Source organism: Lampetra planeri, unplaced genomic scaffold (assembly GCF_965212315.1).
Source record: "Lampetra planeri unplaced genomic scaffold, kcLamPlan1.2.h2 scaffold_1053, whole genome shotgun sequence".
NCBI classification, from domain to species: Eukaryota; Metazoa; Chordata; class Hyperoartia; order Petromyzontiformes; family Petromyzontidae; genus Lampetra; species Lampetra planeri.
In genome coordinates this window covers 1-12,634 of record NW_027613763.1, presented here as the reverse complement: position 1 = coordinate 12,634, position 12,634 = coordinate 1, and the positions used below count along the sequence as shown (strand labels likewise).

At 44.6% G+C, this 12,634-nt stretch overlaps 4 non-coding genes across 4 annotated transcripts; all 4 read left to right on the top strand.

Moving 5' to 3' along the window:
- Positions 1-577: 577 nt before the first annotated feature.
- TRNAG-UCC (transfer RNA glycine (anticodon UCC)) lies at positions 578-649 on the top strand. The gene has a single exon. It is a non-coding gene; the product is annotated as a tRNA-Gly (tRNA).
- A 7,192-nt stretch (positions 650-7,841) lies between these two features.
- TRNAP-UGG (transfer RNA proline (anticodon UGG)) lies at positions 7,842-7,913 on the top strand. The gene has a single exon. It is a non-coding gene; the product is annotated as a tRNA-Pro (tRNA).
- Positions 7,914-8,769: 856 nt separating this feature from the next.
- Positions 8,770-8,986, top strand: LOC144738559 (small nucleolar RNA U3). Its single transcript, XR_013589283.1, has one exon. It is a non-coding gene; the product is annotated as a small nucleolar RNA U3 (small nucleolar RNA).
- Positions 8,987-10,448: 1,462 nt separating this feature from the next.
- On the top strand, positions 10,449-10,520 carry TRNAG-UCC (transfer RNA glycine (anticodon UCC)). The gene has a single exon. It is a non-coding gene; the product is annotated as a tRNA-Gly (tRNA).
- Positions 10,521-12,634: the final 2,114 nt, after the last annotated feature.

Genomic DNA, 12,634 nt, shown 5'->3' with positions numbered 1-12,634 from the left:
CTGACGATTCCTCCGTCTTCCCTTTTGTCTCCTAGGCTCATCCAGCGCTGATTCCCTGCAGCTGTGAGGGAGGACACTCCCCGTCCTGATGGGGGTTCAGGGCTGAGCTGTAGGTGAGAGCACAGCGCTCTCCGGGTAGCCGATGCCCTCACCTGCCTCACTCCTGGGTTGCCACAATCTGAACACTGGATGCCCACTAGAGGCAGCAGATAGGCTGAGAAGACACAGGACAACAACAACAACAACAACCAACTGGGCACAGGTTAGTCTGTCAGGAGGTTCTTCTCCCTCTCTGACAGGTTCTGGCCCCACAGCTCCAGGATCTTCTGCGATCTTCTGAGTGAGAGTCACTCTGTGAGGAGTGAGGTTCAGTTTCACTCCTCTAGCATTCAGACTATGCTTTCAGGGATTGTTTCTTTAGTTTGTTAGGTTAGCCTTGAGAAATGGGTTTCTTTAAGTGTTGGTCTTGCTGACCATGATGATGACTTGTGGTGTTCATATGACACAGAGCTGCAGTGTAAAGCTAGCTGCATACCTGGAGACTGACTCCTTTCATGTTGAATACCAGCTCTTTCCAGTGATGGTGGTATAGTGGTAAGCATAGCTGCCTTCCAAGCAGTTGACCCGGGTTCGATTCCTGGCCATCGCAGATGTCTTAAGGGTGGCTTGATAGACCTCTTCTTGAATGTTTGTTTATGCAAGGAAGACTTGATAATACCCCATCTTTTGTCTTCGATTGATCACTACATGTATTATGCCTAACACAGTCCTGCAATCCTGCAATACAGAAATCATTTCAGGATTAATTCATTTAATACTTCGGACAGAGCAAACTAGATAGTAAAGTGAGATTCCATTGCCCGCAAAGAATTCTCCATATGAAGGGAGCAAACACAATCTCATGAAGGCCCCATGGGACCTTATTGCTCCTAATTTAGGATTAAAGTAAAGTCAAAAAAAGTAAAACACCTTACATGTGAAACTTGCAGGACAATGAACAACTCTTTAGGGCCTGTCTGGGAATTGAACCCAGGGCCTATTGCACCCAAATTAAGAATCATACCACTAGACCAAGAAGCCACAAATGTTGTGGGTTATTTGGATAGTTACAATTACTAGACAGAAACTGACAGATGATGGGGCTGCAGTCCAGTCGAGTATCCCAAAAGATCCTGGAGCAAAAGAACTGCATCCGACCCCACCCTGGAGACGTTCCTGAGCCCACTTTTTCCAACAATTGTTCTTTCTGCAACCTGGAAGAAACTACTTTCCATATTTTCACTGAGATTTGAATAAACCGGAATCAGATTACTTACTCGACTTCCCTTATCCAAATTCTCTCTGCATACATTTGTCAACGCTCTCAAAAAGCTCGATCCACATCCTTATCCTAGGTATGCCTCGGATTCCACTTCCACCCCCTTCGTGTGGGTTTATGAGAGCCATCAAACGTCTCTTCTGTCTGGAACGTTCCACTCGTCCACTGATTCTTCCACCTGAATATTGAACTGCTTTCATGTTTCACTTCAGGTTTCAATGGTCAGTTTGTTTCTATGTTCACTGATCATCACAGGTTCTTCACATTTCTAAAATGTCCTGCAGCTTCTTTGGATTTGACGCAGAAAACAAACATGTTGAGGTTCTTTGTGATTTAAAACTGTGACTGCTCCTGTTTCAGTCACTCAGTGTATTTCTACACTGGATCTTCTGGAGTCCCAAACTTCCCAGAGTTTGTGGCTGTTGGGACACAGTAGACACCTTCCTCTTTCTTTCCAGCTCCATAAAACTGATTGAAGGAAGAGTTGTGATTCAGTAATCGGCTAATATGGTGGCGCGTACACACGCATCGGCTCCTCTCTCATCTGGTAGATCAGTGTTTTTATGTTTTTCTGTGTGTTTACATAAGTGACGCCTGGTGCCGTGACGCCGTTGTGGTATGTAAACACTGCTCATCACTGGTGGAGGATATGATTATCGAGTGCCGGTCAATCTACCTGCCCAGGGAATTTACTTGTATACTGCTGGTTGCAATATACATCCCCCCTGGCTCCAGCAACCACCGGAGTGAGGCACTGAACGAACTCTACCAGCACATCAGTGGGCAGCAGACAGCCCACCCTGATCCTCATCCTGGCTGGGAATTTCAACCATGCCAATCCCATGAACGTGTTTCCCAAACCGCATGGTCACATCAACTTCCCCACAAGAGATACCAACATCCAACAACGTCTACACTTCCCATAGAGGAGCCTAAAAAGCCTTCCCTCTCCCCCACATCAGGGCCTCAGACCACACAACTGTCATGCTAATGGCAGCTTAGAGGCCACTGGTTAATGTCAGCAAACCAGCTACTAAGCGGATATGTGAGTGGCCAGAAGGGTCTTCAGAGGCTTTCCAGGACTGCTTTGTCAACACAGACTGGAGCATATACAGACAGGCAGCCACCTACAAAAACACCATAGACCTCCAGGAGTACACAGAGACAATCACTGCTTACACAAGGAAGTGCATAGAGAATGTTGCTGATGGGGGAGGTCCACAGGCTCCTTAGGGCTCGAAACGTCGCCTTCAGGGCTGGGGATGTGGTGGGCCTGGAACAGCATCATCTTATCCTGCAGTAAACACATGGACATGCAGGTAGAAGCTCAACTGGTGACCTGGATGTTCATAATACACACATACACTTCATAATAGATAATAGAATAGCTAACTTCAATCATAACGTTTGAATAAACATTCTCAGTTTCATCAGTAGAATAAAAATCATGTTTAGTGTTGATAAATCCTGATGATTGTACGGTTGCCACGACGACCAAAGCTGCTTCATTTCAAAGAACATAATAATACAATAAAGTAGTATTGAACATACTTTATTGTTATCCAAGGAATGGAGCAATGAAATGTAGCGGGCACCCTGCTTGGTATCATTTCCTCCACATCCCTTTCTCACCCCCTTTGTGAATCAGCCCATCTGAGGTCACACCAGCATGACTCCTGCTGACTTCTCTCAACACGGAACCTCCTTATCAAGATGACACCAAGAGCCATCTTGAACGGGCCTCCTTCCTCTAAGTTCACTCTCTGGGCATCAAACCATAAAGATGTCACCTCTGATATTAGACAAACACCTTACAGGGAGAAGAACCTTCCTCCCTTCCACAGTTTACGACTCTGTTTACGACAAAGACCCAAACCTCAAACTCCCCCACTCTCTTCTTTGGGGGCCAAACTGAACTCCAGACCTTTTCCCTGCGTTCCTGAGCAGGACTGAGACTCTGAGATCCCTTTGTTTCATTTGTAACCTAACAAATGTATTAAACATATTATGTGTCTCATGGTAATGTTATATACTCGTATATAAGAACATTACTTATTTACTACCAGTTACCAGAGGTTGATATTAGAATCATTGACGTTTTGATGTTTGCTGTTCAACAATGTCTCCTTTTCTGATGACGTACTCTAATCCCTTGCTACAGACTTCACCAGCGTGAAATGTGGAATGCCAATACGTCTTTTCTCGATGTTCTTTCTTCTAGAATGTTCATTCTAGTATCCTTGAACCATTTCATACGTAATCTTCTTACAGGTCCTGATTCTTTCTTATCGTTAGATAAGTAATGATGCTTAGTTATACTAGTTGTACTAGGATACCTAGTCTTTAACCTCATGATACATTGTGTGCCAGTAGTTTACAAGAGTTTACACATTGGGTCATGGTGTTTGGAGAACTATTAACCCAAAAGATTAATCGTTGGCTCCAAACCACAGATGTGTGTCTCCTGGGGGCTGGTACAGGCACCAAGCCCCCCAGTCATAAATTACAACTAGTATCTCTTCCTCGAACTTGTGATTGGACATTAACCTGACCAATTCATGCATAGTGATGAGTTATCTGAAACCACCTCGTCTCATGATAAAAGGGCAAAAACACCCTTTGTCCTACGAGCAGAGCAGAGCAGAGCAGAGCAGATCATTTTCGGAGCAGAGCAAACCATTTTCCCTTCAGACCACTTTCAGAGCAACCATTTTTCCAACATTTTTCTTGAGCACTCTTTTTTCTTTTACCAGAGTTCTGTACTCTCGCTCCTACAGAATTTTTCAAGTTTGTGCCGCATGTTCGTTCAGCTTAGCCTTTGCTTTCTTTCTTCGTAACCAAGTTGTGCCTCTTAAGCTTGAGTATTAGTGCCTAGAGTTAAACCTACGTTTTTACACGTTTATTTTGGAGACATCGCATGCAGAATCCAGCCTCACTGGGTCCAAGCCTCAGCTCCTGAAGTCAAGTAGGCTGTTACATCTCTGAGCTGCTCATAAGAGTTGATGTCAAAAGTCCAGTAACTGACACACACGCGCACGCACACACCTGCTCATCAGTACCGATTCTCACATGCGATAGGTTAGTCATTAGTTCAGTTATTAAGGGATTAGTAATTGATCAATAACTTTCTCCTATCACCATCACCCCGAGTTTACCTTTTGTCTTCTTTTATGTTCTGTGTCTGTTCTTTGTTTGTCTTGTGTTTTGTCATTTTAGTGTCATATGTGTGTTATTAGTACTTAGTCAATAAATACATATCTTAAAACTCGTTGTTGCCTGTTTCCTTTGTGCGCAGAGACATGATTGAATCTAAAAGATCTAAAAGATCCCCTGTGCTGCCCAAAACTGGGTTATTGCTAAAGAAACCAGAAAACATCAGCAACAAGCCGAAGGGACATAGGCACAAGAGGGACAAGCCGAAAGAAGAAGAAGAAGAAGAAGAAGAAGAAGTTCTATTGAACCCCAGACATTTGCACTAGGGTCATATATACTGAACACTATACAAATAAGAAGTGGTAGGTCTATTTCCAGTGCTGCAAAAAGGAAATGAAGACCCAAGTGTATCAAATAAAGTTCCTTCAGCACATAGAATGGCTATAATGCAGCACCTTCATGTAAGTTTGGACCTCCTGAAGAGTTTTCACGTTGTAGGGTTTAACACAAAGAAAGTGAGAAAGATCTACAGCATCAGAAGCACTACTGGGATTTGAACCAAGGACCTCCTGTTCACAAAACAGGCACTTTAATTAAGCTACATCACCTAAAGACTACAGCTACATAATGTACAATGGAAATCGAATGGAGGAGCAGAAAAAAAGTCCCTGTTTGGAACACACACAGTGGTAGGTTTGACTCCTGGCTAGCCTGATGACGCCAGGCTAAAGAAGAAACAGACCCAAAGAAATTCCACCAGAATGACAACCTCAAGGGAGAAAGAGGAAAAACTGAGCTGACACAACGAGCAAAAACTTTTGATGTTGATATAAAAATGACAATAGACCCCTCTGATATATCTGGTACAGCTCCCCTGCCAACACCAGGGAACCCCTTCCTGATGATGAACCGCTGACAATGGCACCCCATATGGAGAAGGAACCCTCCCAGACAGAAACATAAAGGCCATGGACATTCATTGCCATGGTTGGACATCTGTCAGGTTGGGCTGACAGACGGAGCAGATAAGTGGATCAGTGTCTTTGAAGATAGCACGGGAGGACTGAAGCTGTCTGTGGGAGACATCGAAGCCATCCTGATGAACAGCTGAACACGCCACTACAGCATCCACTACAACGGATGGGTGAATAAAGGCAACCATCAATAGACATAAACACGATTCCAGAGAAATCAGGCTTTACAGGTCCAGTGTATGGAAAGCTACGTGAGAAACACCCATCCAAACGAGATCCATCAAGACTGTAGAGGGAAACATTAGAAGATGATGAAAGTCCGGCGCAGATCCTCCATGACTCAAAGAAGGTGGAAAGAAGAAACAGGAGATGAATGGAATGGCACTTTACTATCTGGTTTGCGCAATCCTCAATCTGAAGTAATAGTAAAATATACTTTGAATGTGTTTGGCATAATACATGTAGTGATTAATATAAGACAAATGATGGGGTCAATCATGTCTTCCTTGCTTCAACAAAAGATGGCCGGGAATCGAATACAAGTCAACTGCTTGGAAGGGAGCTATGCTCACCACTATACCACCATTGCCACACAAATAATGTTGGAGTTGGAATTCAACATGAAAGGGGGCAGTCTCCAGGTATCCGGCTGGTTTTACACTGCAGCTCTGTGTCATATGAATATCACAAGTCATCAGCATGGTCAGCAAGACCAAACACTTAAAGAAACACACAGACCAGTACCATCTCTTCCACTCACTCAGTCACACCACGCGCTGGAACACAAATTAGGCGTCATTAAGGCCGTGAACCACAGGGCACAAAGTGTTCCAAAGTGTACCAGGGCAGAAGGGAAGCACAAAGAGAGAACCCCTGTCAGGGAGGCTCTCAAGAGCTGTGATTACCCTAACTGGGCGTTCTCCAAATCCAACAAAAAGAAGGTCACTAACAAATAAGACAACAACCGCAAGAGGAAGAGTGTGGTCATGCCATACGTCTCTGGTGTATCAGAGAAACTAAGGAGGATTTTTAACAAACACAATATTCCGGTACATTTCAAACCCAGCAACACCCTAAGACAGAGACTAGTCCACCCCAAGGACAAGACACCCAGACACAAGCTGGACAATGTCGCGTATGCCGTCCAGTGTAGTGAGGAGTGCACTGACCTGTATCTTGGGGAAACTAAACAACCGTTACACAGGCGCACTTAAAGGACAAAGGTCATTCCTTTGAGGATGACAATGTTCACATTTTGGCCAGGGAGGACTGATGGTTTGAGAGAGGATTAAAAGTTAAATTAGAAAAACCCTCTCACAATACACAATTTATACACACAATATACACAATACACAATACACAATAATACACAATTTATCTGACACTTACAACGCAGTCTTAGGATCTCTCCCCAAGAGGATCAAAAACCATTCAGAACACCTGCAGCTCCAATCACTCAGCGACCCAATGCCTTACAGGTGACTCTGACAACAATGGAGGGAGACCCGACACTCACACCCCTTTCAGGTAAGCCAATGGCTTATCGACTCTCAGATGACTGACAGCCAGGGAGGGTGACCCGATACTCACACTCCTTCGTGTGAGGTAACAACTCAACTTAATATTAGTAGCAGGACTCCCCACTAGTCAGTTCAGAACTGAAGAAGGTTCTCGGATGAGCGGCAAAACATCTCCAAGTAAACCAGAAGCTCAGTTGCCTACGATTTAAGCCAGCAAGATACCATGACCTGGATGACTGAGAACCTTCACACTGCCATGTTTTTATTGAAATAACCCAGCTCAGCCAATCACTGGGTCTGACAGAAAAACTGTGATTGCAATAACACAACTAAAGTAAGCGGGAAAGGAATAATAGTAAAAAGAGACGTTATCACTGGAGCCTCTTAGGGCATTTCTGGGAATCAAACAATCAAATTGTGGCAATCCCAGAGTGAGGCAGGTGAGGGCATCAGCGCCCCGGAGAGCTCCGTGGTCTCATCTACAGTCCAGCCCTGAGCTTGGCCCTTCAGAACCATGGAGAGTGGCGCCACATGACAAATGGCGACAGGTGAGACTGGAACCCACATCAGGACAGGGAGTGTCCTCCCTCCGAGCTGCAGGGAATCTGCACTGGATGAGCCGAGGAGACAACAGCTTTTGTGTAGCTCATGCAGGTGAACAGTGTTCATTTAGGGCCATGAAATATCTCAATTTCAGGACGTCTCCGCCGTGCCAGATCGGAGACACAACGCACACGCAGCCGGTGGAAATGGGGGGTGAGAGTCTCTGGGCCCACAGCTCCAGGATCTTCTGGGACACTCGACCGGATTGCAGCCCCAGCATCTGTCAGTTTCTGTCTAGTAATTGTAACTATACAAATAACCTGCAAGCGTTGTGGCTTGTTGGTCTAGTGGTATGATTCTTGCTTTGGGTGCAAGAGGTCCTGGGTTCAATTCCCAGACAAGCCCTTACAAGTTGTTCACTGGACTGCAAGTTCCACATGTAAGATAGGAGCAATCTGGCCTTACGACATTTGGGCATTTCTGTGTGCTGCCTACGTTTCAGGTAGGCTCTTTTCACTGTTATTCCTTTCCCAATGACCTTAACTACTTAAAGAAGCCCAACTCAAGGCTAACCTAACAAACTAAAGAAAAGATCCCTGAAAGCAGGGGCCTATACCACGAAGCAGGATTTTGGTGTTAGCGAGATAACTTCAGTGTTGATCCTAGATCTTCCGTACCAAGAAGCCGGATTTCGTTTAATCAAGACCTGTCTCCATGGTAATTTACTCTGAAAAACTATCCTGCTCTGGAGCAGGATAACTGTCTGGATTGAATTTGATCCCGTGAAAAGCACCACCCACTGGCCAATCAGATGTCCGGAAAAGCAGTGACCTACCCATTCCTCCACGTAAGACAAGTTACGGCGTGAAATAATCGTCCGGAGCGATCTAACGCATTAAATCTCACCGAATCTCACGCCCTGGAACATAGACAGTGTATAGGTTGTTGTATTTAGTTTGCCGTAGTTTCCGTAGTTTCCTTTGTTAAATAAACTTTATAATATTCTAGTTCCCTTCCCTCTTGTATTTGTGGTCAGGGAGTTGAGACAGCCCTGACAATGTATTGAAAGTGAATATTGTGATTAAAATAAGTTACAGATAATATAATGTGGAGAACTTCAGTTCAGTTATGTCAGACGCTTTGATTGGCTGAGGTCATTTCCATAAACACATGGCAGCGGAGTCTATTAATCCCAGGAAGGAACCCTGAGTGAGAGTCACTCTGTAGGGAGTGAGGTTCGCTTTCAGTCCTCTGATGTATTCAGACTATACTTTCAAGGATCATTTCTATAGTTTCTGACTTGAGAAATGTGTTTCTTTAAGTGTTTGGTCTTGCTAACCATGATGATGAGTCATGATGTTCCTCTCTATGCATGAAGCTGACAGTGAACAATGATTCACTTCGTTTGTTCACTGTTGTTGATGATCTCTTGTTGGTTCATCTTGAAGCAACAATGGGAGGAATGTGTTCAGAATGGTTGTCTGTTGTTCAGTATTTGTTGATGCAGATACAAGGAATCAGTATTACATTGTTTAAGTCAGTTTGCAAGAGGACACACTGTAGATAACATCTCAAATCTCTCAAAATATATTTTTCCTAAACTGTGTTCATGCACAAAGCACTTTGTCACTTGAAACATGTTTTACTTCATTTAAAATTTTTATTTTTTATCACCTGTTTCAACTAAGGATTTGTCTGAGTTTGCTATAAATTGTGAATTTGAATACAGTACAGGCCAAAAGTTTGGACACACCTTCTCATTCAATGCGTTTCCTTTACTTTCATGACCAACATTTCTTCAAGTCATGACGGCCACCTCGTTTCTCTTACTTCGCTGATTGGTTCTTGTCATAATATGAATGACTAGTTGGGCTGTCGGCTGTGTATCAACATTACTTAAGCACAACACAACTGATGGTCCCAACCCCATTAATAAGGCCAAAATTCCACTAATCCTGACGAGGAACAAGTGAAAACCATTTCAGGTGACGACCTCATGAAGCTCATTGAGAGAACACCACCGGTTTGCAGCTCTATCAAAACAGCAAAGGGTGGCCACTTTAAAAAGAAATATAGAAGAAAGAAGAAATATAAAATATCAGACATATTTAGAGTTATTTCACACTTTTTTGTTAAATACATAATTCCACATGGGTTCATTCATAGTTCTGATGGCTTCAGTGAGAGTCTACAATGAAAATAAAGGGGCCACATTGAACGAGAAGGTGTGTCCAAACTTTTGGCCTGTACTGTATGTCACATCGCAAACTCTTCCTCTACATTCTGACGATTCCTCCGTCTTCCCTTTTGTCTCCTAGGCTCATCCAGCGCCGATTCCCTGCAGCTGGGAGGGAGGACACTCCCCGTCCTGATGAGGGTTCCAGTCTCAGCTGTCGCAATTTGTCGTGTGGTGCCGCTCTCCATGGTTCTGAAGGGCCAAGCTCAGGGCTGAGCTGTTGGTGAGAGCACGGCGCTCTCCGGGGTGCTGATGCCCTCACCTGCCTCACTCCTGGGTTGCCACAATCTGAACACTGGATGTCCACTAGAGGCAGCAGATAGGCTGAGAAGACACAGGACAACAACAACAACAACAACAACCATCAACTGGGCACAGGTTAGTCTGTCAGGAGGTTCTTCTCCCTCTCTGACAGGCTCTGGCCCCACAGCTCCAGGATCTTCTGCGATCTTCTGAGTGAGAGTCACTCTGTGAGGAGTGAGGTTCAGTTTCACTCCTCTAACATTCAGACTATGCTTTCAGGGACTGTTTCTTTAGTTTGTTAGGTTAGCCTTGAGAAATGGGGTTTTTTAAGTGTTTGGACTTGCTGACCATGATGATGACTTGTGATGTTCATATGACACAGAGCTGCAGTGTAAAGCTAGCTGCATACCTGGAGACTGACCCCTTTCATGTTGAATTCCAGCTCCATCCTCCGTTTTGTGGCGATGGTGGTATAGTGGTAAGCATAGCTGCCTTCCAAGCAGTCGACCCGGGTTCGATTCCTGGCCATCGCAGATGTCATAAGGGTGGCTTCATCGACCTCTTCTTGAATGTTTGTTTATGCAAGGAAGACTTGATAATACCCCATCATTTGTCTTAGATTGATAACCACATGTATTATGCCTAACACATTCAAAGTATACTCTCCCTCATCTTTCAGTAATCCTGCAATACAGAAATCAGTTCAGGATTAATTCATTTAATACTTCGGATAGAGCAAACCAGATAGTAAAGTGAGATTCCATTGCCCGCAAAGAATTCTCCATATGAAGGGGAGTAAACACAATCTCATGAAGGCCCCATGGGACCTTATTGCTCCTAGTTTAGGATTAAAGTAAAGTAAAAACACTTTACATGTGAAACTTGCAGGACAACGAGCAACTCTTAAGGCCCTGTCTGGGAATTGAATCCAGGGGCCTATTGCACCTAAATTAAGAATCATACCACTAGACCAAGAAGCCACCAATGTTGCAGGTTATTTGGATAGTTACAATTACTAGACAGAAACTGACAGACGATGGGGCTGCAGTCCAGTCGAGTATCCCAGAAGATCCTGGAGCAAAAGAACTGCACCCGACCCCATCGACCCATTCCTGGAGATGATCCTGAGCCCACTTTTTCCAAGTGTTCTTTCTGCGACCTGGAAGAAACTACTTTCCATATTTTCACTGAGATTTGAATAAACCGGAATCAGATTACTTACTCGACTTCCCTTATCCAAATTCTCTCTGCATACATTTGTCAATGCTCTCAAAAAGCTCGATCCACATCCTTATCCTAGTAGGTATGCCTCCGATTCCACTTCCACCCCCTTCTTGTGGGTTTATTAGAGCCATCAAACGTCTCTTCTGTCTGGAACGTTCCCCTCGTCCACTGATTCTTCCACCTGAATATTGAACTGCTTCCATGTTTCACTTCAGGTTTCAATGGTCAGTTTGTTTCTATGTTCACTGATCATCACAGGTTCTTCACATTTCTAAAATGTCCTGCAGCTTCTTTGGATTTGACGCAGAAAACAAACATGTTGAGGTTCTTTGTGATTAAAATTGTGACTGCTCCTGTTTCAGTCACTCAGTGTATTTCTACACTGGATCTTCTGGAGTCCCAAACTTCCCAGAGTTTGTGGCTGTTGGAACACAGTAGACACCTTCCTCTTTCTTTCCAGCTCCATAAAACTGATTGAAGGAAGAGTTGTGATTGAGTAATCGGCTAATATGGTGGCGCGAACACACGCATCGGCTCCTCTCTCATCTGGTAGATCAGTGTTTTTATGTTTTTCTGTGTGTTTACATCAGTGACGCCTGGTGCCGTGACGCCGTTGTGGTATGTAAACACTGCTCATCACTGGTGGAGGATATGATTATCGAGTGCCGGTCAATCTACCTGCCCAGGGAATTTACTTGTATACTGCTGGTTGCAATATACATCCCCCCTGGCTCCAGCAAACCACCGGAGTGAGGCACTGAACGAACTCTACCAGCACATCAGTGGGCAGCAGACAGCCCACCCTGATGCCTTCCTCATCCTGGCTGGGAATTTCAACCATGCCAATGACCATCCCATGAACGTGTTTCCCAAACCGCATGTTCACATTCAACTTCCCCACAAGAGATACCAACATCGAACAACGTCTGCACTTCCCATAGAGGAGCCTAAAAAGCCTTCCCTCTCCCCCACATCAGGGCCTCAGACCACACAACTGTCATGCTAATGGCAGCTTAGAGGCCACTGGTTAATGTCAGCAAACCAGCTACTAAGCGGATATGTGAGTGGCCAGAAGGGTCTTCAGAGGCTTTCCAGGACTGCTTTGTCAACACAGACTGGAGCATATACAGACAGGCAGCCACCTACAAAAACACCATAGACCTCCAGGAGTACACAGAGACAACCACTGCTTACACAAGGAAGTGCATAGAGAATGTTGCTGATGGGGGAGGTCCACAGGCTCCTTAGGGCTCGAAACGTCGCCTTCAGGGCTGGGGATGTGGTGGGCCTGGAACAGCATCATCTTATCCTGCAGTAAACACATGGACATGCAGGTAGAAGCTCAACTGGTGACCTGGATGTTCATAATACACACATACACTTCATAATAGATAATAGAATAGCTAACTTCAATCATAACGTT